Source organism: Trematomus bernacchii, unplaced genomic scaffold (genome assembly GCF_902827165.1).
Source record: "Trematomus bernacchii unplaced genomic scaffold, fTreBer1.1, whole genome shotgun sequence".
Lineage (NCBI taxonomy): Eukaryota > Metazoa > Chordata > Actinopteri > Perciformes > Nototheniidae > Trematomus > Trematomus bernacchii.
In genome coordinates this window covers 16,996,217-17,004,142 of record NW_022987714.1, presented here as the reverse complement: position 1 = coordinate 17,004,142, position 7,926 = coordinate 16,996,217, and positions in this window count along the sequence as shown.

Sequence of the window (7,926 nt, the reverse complement as noted above, 5' to 3'; positions counted from 1 at the left end):
CACCACAGATAGTCAGACTTAAAAGCTAATGGAGTGTTTTGTTTGTTTTAATGCAAATGGCCTCTTCGGGAAAAACTATTCGGAAATATCAGAGTAACATGTGCACTTAGTCTTAGCCAGAATATTTAAATGTGTATGTATCCATGTTTTAAAAAAAATATTTTTGAATAACATTCAAAGTAGCAACTTTAAGTTGTGCAACTACTATAAAGAGGAAAAAAAGAGGAAAGTCCAACTATTAATATGACTACAAAGTACCAGTAACTTATAAACAGAGATGAAAAGAGCACTTATATCTTCTACTCAATTAAGATTTAGCATAAAAATATAATAAAAAGTTACGGTACTCCTACCAATTTCAGAATAATACATATACTGCACACTGTTATGTTTTTTTGATTATATTATTTTAGTAATTGGCAGCTTGTACATTTACTCAAGATATAACTAAATGTGTTGATATATTTCATATGAATAAGGCAACGTTTTCAGATCAATTTAGTGGAATAATAAGTACAATATTAACCTCTGAATTGTAGTGGAATAGAAGTATAAAGTAGCAGGAAATGGAAATACCCAAGTAAAGTTGAGTAAAAGGTACCTCAAAATTGTACTTAAAGGGGCCGTATTGTGCTTTCTGGGGTTTCCCTTTCCTGTAGTGTGTTCTATAGGTTGTTGTGCATGTAAATGGTCTGCAAAGGATATAATCCCTGTGTTCCCTCCAGAGGGAGTTTCTCTCCCACTCTCCTCCCTGCCTGAAACACCTCCATTGGACTCCTTTGTTTACTTCAGTAACATAAAGGCTGCATCTCACTTCGGTTAAATGGATTCCTTGCGTCCCTCACTTGCGTCGTTTCCCTGCAACTAGGAGGATGGCCTGGTAGTTCCTCGATTATCGCTCCTCGATCCTCGGTCCTCCGGCACAAATAAGGCCATTGGGATGCTACTCAAGATGGCGCAGACAAATCAACTTCCGGTGATACCGAGACCGAGGAGCGAGGAAATGAAAAATAACCGAAGTGAGACGCACCCAAAGACATCACTATATAGCACTCATGCTCTTATTGGCTGGCGCTCCAACACATTGTACAAGATAGGCTAAGGGGTGGGACATCTCAAAGCGGTACATTAAAACTTGTCAACATGTCACAGTAGAGGCACAAAATACCAATATTAAACCTGAAATTGAGTATTATATTTACTCTTCTTTAATTACTGTCCAACACTGCTTTTAAATATGAATTACTGATAATCATTCCTTTTTCATTTTTATTTTAATGTAAAATGAACCCTAAAAGTGTACCACATTTGCTGTTGGATCAACAAAGGACTGAAGCAAATACAATTGTTTTATTTTCTAATCCTGATTGATAGATGTTAGCTTTTTGATTTCAGTTCCTATTCATACCCTACAGAGTGGTGCAGTGACGAGTCCTAACACCCGCAAGTGAGTTAGCATTTTACCACTTTACCACTTTGTTTGCCCCTGTTCTGCTTGAAAGCAAGTACCTGCCTCCTGCAAACTGTTCAAACAAACGCTTCAACTTGTACCATTTTGAATCTGTAGTTTTGAATATGGATCTTAAGTTGCCGTGACGTTGAAGTCGTGCGACCCTGCTGTACTCGGCTGTCGTTCGTTTATAGCATAACGTTAGCATTTTGCTTCTGGCGATTAGATATAGGATTTGAAAATTATAAAGTAGGGTAGACATGTGGATATTATCCGGCTGAACAAAATGTGCATTTATCAAACAGGTTCGTTTTCCACAGACCTTATTTAGAGCTATTTTCCAAAATCCTATGGAGAAATCCCATTGCTTTTTTGTCGAGGGAACCCATGCGCAGCTTACTTCCGGGTAAATACTGTACGTCATCCCTGCACCACTCTATACAGTGACATTAAAATGCACCACACCTGCAGAACTCGTTTATGAAACAGCTCTCGAGCCGCCTTTGTTAATCCAGCATGTATAAAGTTTCCCACTTATAAAACAATATCAGACTATCACATTAGTCACAGCCTCACTCACGTAGGCCACAGCTCGCTGATACAGAGGGCGTGTCGCTTATTACTTTCAACATCACAAAGATATTGTGTGTGTGTGTGTGTGTGTGTGTGTGTGTGTGTGTGTGTGTGTGTAGCTGCCCGATGTGATTGTTTCTGTATCAAGGTTCAAGGTTCTTTATTTAGTCATACGAACATAGCTACAGTGTAGTTATGCCGATGAAATTCTTAGGTCACAGGCTTCTCCAACAGTGCAACACAAAACACAGATAAACAGAAAAATATAGTGCAAGTAAATAGTAAATAGTAAATACAAAAAGAAAAATAGTTTAAAAAGTGAAATAGTGAAATAGTGCAATAACGGCCCCTACACACGGCGGCGTGCATTGAAGCTTGCCGGCGGGCGTGTCTGAAGCTCGACCAACAACCAATCACATGAATCTCCCGCCCCGGACACAGAAGCACGCGGTTTGATTGGCTAGAGCTTGTACTGGCATATGATTCGATTGGCTGACGCTTCCGTTGAAGCTTCAAAAGTAGAACATTGCTCTACTTTTGAAGCGAGCAACGCCAAGCTTTGCTCCCACAATGCAGTTCGGCAAAGCGAGACGTCACCCCATTCAAAGTGAATGGACAGAAGCGTTGAAGCTTCAACGCACGCCGCCGTGTGTAGGGGCCGTAAGAGTCTACATGCAAGTTATTGGAATATGATATATTAGGTAAATAGATAAATAATTTCTAAGTAGTTAAATCATTTTAAAGTAGCAGCCAGATTAATATTTTGGATGTTGTTTCAACAGTTCAGGTGTTTAACAGATTTTGCTTCAGCTGTTCAGGTGTTTAGCAGTCTTATTGCCTGCGGGATGAAACTGTCCCTGAATCAGGTGGTTTTATTCCTGATGCTGCGGTAGCGCCTGCCAGACGGCAGCAGACAGAACAGTTTGTGGCTGGGGTGATGGGGGTCTTTTAGAATCCGGAGGGATTTCTTCCTGAGCCGCTGGGAGTAAAGGTCCTCCATGGATGGCAGCTCCGTCCTGGTGATGTGCTCTGCAGTTTTCACCACCCTCTGTAAAGCCTTACGATTGAGGTCGGTGCAGCTGCCGTACCAGGCTGTGATGCAGCCAGTCAGGATCCTCTCTATGGTGCACCTGTAGAAGGTCAGGATACTCTCTATGGTGCACCTGTAGAAGGTCAGGATACTCTCTATGGTGCACCTGTAGAAGGTCAGGATACTCTCTATGGTGCACCTGTAGAAGTTGCAGAGTATCCCGGAGTCCATGTTGAACCTCCTCAGCCTGCGGAGGAAGAAGAGCCGCTGTCAAGCTTTTTTGGTGATGGTGGTCACGGTGTGAAGAGTCCATGTCAGGTCCTCAGTGATGTGGACACCGAGGAACCTGAAACTGCTGACTCTCTCCACCGTAGTCCCATTGATGGCGATGGGGGCGTGTCCCTCTCTCTGCTGCTTCCTGTAATCCACAATCAGCTCCTTTGTTTTGCTGATGTTGAGATGGAGGTTGTTATCCTGGCACCAAGATGTCAGGTTTTCGACCTCATCTCTGTATGCCGTCTCGTCGCCGTCGGTGATCTGGCCGATGACGGTCGTGTCGTCAGCAAACTTCACGATGGTGTTGGAGCTGTGTGTGGCCACGCAGTCGTGTGTGAACAGGGAGTAGAGTAAACTGTAAACAAATGACTATAACTATATTGAGTATTTTTATAATACTGAAATTGATTTGTCTACTCTCTTGCTACATCTTTGCTTCATGAACATTTAAAAATAATAATATTGTACCATAAAATGATTAATAATTTAATAAAAAGACGAAATTATGAACTTATGTGAAAGTATCTGGATCTGCCATTTATAATGACTTATTATAAATATGGACAGTATTAGGGCTGTCAAGGGTTACGCGTTAAACTCATAATATTTATGAAAACCTTTAAATGATTAAACTCCCGCACCAATTTTTACCATGTGTTGCACAATAGTGAAAAGGCAAAGAAAGTGGAGGAATCAACACAATTATTTGATTTATAATTTGTTATCGTTTGACACCACTAGACAATATGCTTGATAATCAGCATCTTTGAATTGGAAGAATTTGATTTGGTTTGATTGTGGCATATAAAGAAGTTGTAGAAAAGGAGCAAAAGATAGTACAACAATAAAATCTGGTAAAAAAAGATAAAGACAATATAATCACCAAATAAAAATACAAAAAAGGTACAGTAAAGATACGACAAATACTATAATTTAAAGTGGAGAGCTTTGCAGATTTAAAAAAAAAAAAAGGCAGAGTAGTGTTGAACAGAAATACTACTGAGGGGTATGCACGATTCATAGTATTAAAATCAACAAGATTGGTTCACTTCTACTGTTGATGCTGAATAATGCTGGGTAGTACAGGATCTATGCAGAACGCTCATTAAAAACAGGATTAAAGATGTATTGATCTCATATTATTAGAGTGAGTTACTTACAACATCAAATAATCTCTGAGGAGGAGACAGGTTAATGTTCCCTTTGTTTCTTCTTTTTTGTTATTGTTCTAGTGCAGTGTGTGATGGGGGGTGTAACATTGCCTCAGTAGGTGTTGAATTGCCATGGCAATGCTAATAACAAACCGTAGGGGACTTAAAAAGAAAAGATGGACTTTTATTAATCCCTCGTGGGGAAATGGTTTCTCTGCATTTGACCCATCCTAGTGTTAGGAGCAGTGTGCTGCCATTTTGAACAGCGCCTGGGGAGCAGTGTAGGGAACGGTGCCTTGCTCAGGGACACCTCGGTAGCACTTGGTCTTGCCGGGACTTGAACTGGTTGCCAAGCCAACTCCCTATCGACTTCGCCACCACCGCCCCGACTTGTGTGTGTGTGTGAGTAAATGGTGTTATCTACGTGTCTAGAACCAATTAGCTAATAAATAGTTAAATTCACATTAAAAAAAACTCCACTTGGGTTGAATTCCAACATTAACAAAGTTTACGGGAAAAAGTACATAAACTTAACTTTTTGAATTAATAATAATAATCTTTAGTTATACAGCCCCTTCAAACAATTACAGTGCTTTCACAATAAAACTGAACAGAATGAATACACACAGACACTAACATGCACTAAAAAACAGCAACTGAACACATTATAAATGATGAGTGAAAGAAAAAAAACGCATAAAATAATATTTTATTGATTTACTCCTACATTCTTCTATTCGTATGTATTTATGAGTCTCATATATTCTCCAACATAAGGCTGAATTCACTGCTTTCACTTGTCACTGGTAAATTGAGCTGCCTTTATCTCAGCTGAGCAGCTTGTAAACTTAACCACAGTAGCGGCAAAAGGAAACTGAGAATATGTTGAACTCACACACACATGAACTCAAGCAAACCACAGCTGCTTTAGTTTTTTGAGCAACAATACTGCTTCAAACAATCTTTCTACCCTATAAATTATTATTATGCTAAATATAAAATTATAGATGGTGCTTTCCTTTTAGTTTACCTGCTTTTATTCAATAATGTTTGCATCTTTTAATCCACTGAGTGTAGAGTAGTGAGCCCAACTCAGAAGTTAGCATTGTGATTGCAAAAAGCAATAGGATGGATTTTGGAATATCGCAGAAAATATTACTTTTGGCAGACAAACGTTTATGATGCTTAACACGTTTTGTTCAGCAGGATAATCTGCACATATTAACACCGCTTTGAAGCGTTACCGCAATCTACAGAAGTAAAAAAGCTAACGCAATAAACCAACTACATCATGGTCACATGACTGTGCATCACCACCGCTAAGCTAAACGGGGCTAATGTTTGGTGTTATGATGTTTAGTCTCATTTAGCCACTTGTTAGCCACTGCCAATTTTGACATATACAGTAGAAGCTTGAGACATTCACAAGTGAGGTATTTACTGACATATTTAATGTGGATGAATAAAAACGAACCATCTTTTCAGTTTGTTTTAAACACAGACCATATTTCAGGTGTCTAAACAACCACATGTTGAGACCAGGGAACAGGAAGTGGTAAAATGCTAACTCATTTCCGGGTTTTAGCACTCTTTACCTCACCACAGTTTGGGTAGTGGCTAATTAACTTTTCCAGTTCAACATAGTCTAACATCAAGTGAATACAGATCAGCTTATGAAAGCCTTTTTACATCCTCAGATAACATCTAATTATTTGCATTTTGCATCAACAGCTGGAGATGTATAATGCTGTGCCCAAATACACCCACAGAAGTGTGTGTGAGGCAAATGGAGAGTTGTCACAGTAAGTGACTGTGTAAAGCCACTGTTGTTTCAGTCAAACAAGGCCATAAAACCCTTGTTTCGGTTCTATTTGATTAGGAAAAATCTAAATGTGGCATATATGATGGTAGGCACATTGTTCTTTAAAGGGCCCATGTCATGGCCATTTCCACTGATCATAATTACATTGTTGAGGTATACTAAAATAGATTTATACTGTGCAATTTTCCAAACTCACATTGGTTTCGCATACAGCATCTCTGTCAAGCATGTGTATTCAGCAGTATTCACTTTCTCCACTAAACGACTCGTTGGAGCTCTTGCCCCCCCCTCCCTGTGAGCCTAGTGTGCTCCGATTGGTCAGCTCGGCCACTCGTTCTGATTAGTCAACCACCAGAGAGGCTGCGCCCATGTCAGTGCTTTTCCCGGCTGCTCTCAGCGTAACATCAGTCTTATCATGGCGTCGGTACAGCGGTATATTTTATATACATATATATTTTTAACTGTTGTTATAGAAGAGTGTGACGGCCTCAGGGCCTTTGTCTTACGGTGGGGTGGAGCTGAAGAGGGTAATCAGCGCGATCACGGACACCTCCGTAGCCGGTGCTATTAATCCCAGCGGCCCGGAGTCTCTCTCCAAAGCGGCTGCAGAAGGACGAACTGAGCGACCCTCTCCCCTCTCCCCTCGACCACCTGTCTCTGCATTTACTACAATAAATGTGCCGTGGTTTTGTAAACTCGTGTATGTCTCCTTGTCTTTCCGTTGTGGCCTACGAGCTACTCTCATAACAAAGAGTAAGTTATTTTTACCCGTTATAAACTACTACTGTTTGATGAGAAATCAAATCATGGTTTGCTATATATGAATTCAGGGAAGAAAGGATAGGCCTACTAAGTATTTCCATTAAACTTTATTTTTAGAAATGTACAAAATGAACATAAATATACATATATACACGGTATATCATCCATTCCTCCTCCTCGCATCTTGCCTGCGCACAGTCGGTGCGGTGCCTTTTAGCACCCTCAGTAGTAGTAGAATCCCTTCCCCGTCATGGATTGTCCGCCAGGATCTGGCTGGACGAAATCAAATGCAAATCACAAAATATTAGAGAAACTTAGTTGTTTTAGATTCGTTAGTAGTAGTTGTGTAATGAACAGCTTGCCTGCTAATATGCTAACCTAGCTTTGTTTACCTTGGTAGCTAACACGATATGAACGTTAGCTTGGAGGAAAGGCAACTATAATGCAGTGTAATAAAACTACTATGAACAAAAGCTAGTGGTTCATATTAGGCTAGCAATAACGTGTTTATAATTGCAATCGTATACGGGTATTCTGCTACGTTCGGTCATACAATGTAACTTGCATGAATACATTGTTTTGCGCTAGCATACAGCTAGCCTCGTTAGCTACATGCAGTATATGTACGGTCACAATGTACGGTAAATCACAGTACAGTATACTGTATGAGTATTCCGTGTGTGTGACTGCAGACATTCTCCTGCCATGACAAACATGTAAGGCCATCTGCTGACATTGTAGTTGATATATTTAAACGCTAGCAACGTAGCATCACAAAAATGTTTTTCTGACCGAAACTAGCTCTAGCTCCGTGTGTTAGATCGCTACGCCAGCTATAATGTAATTACGTTTCGCGACTGAC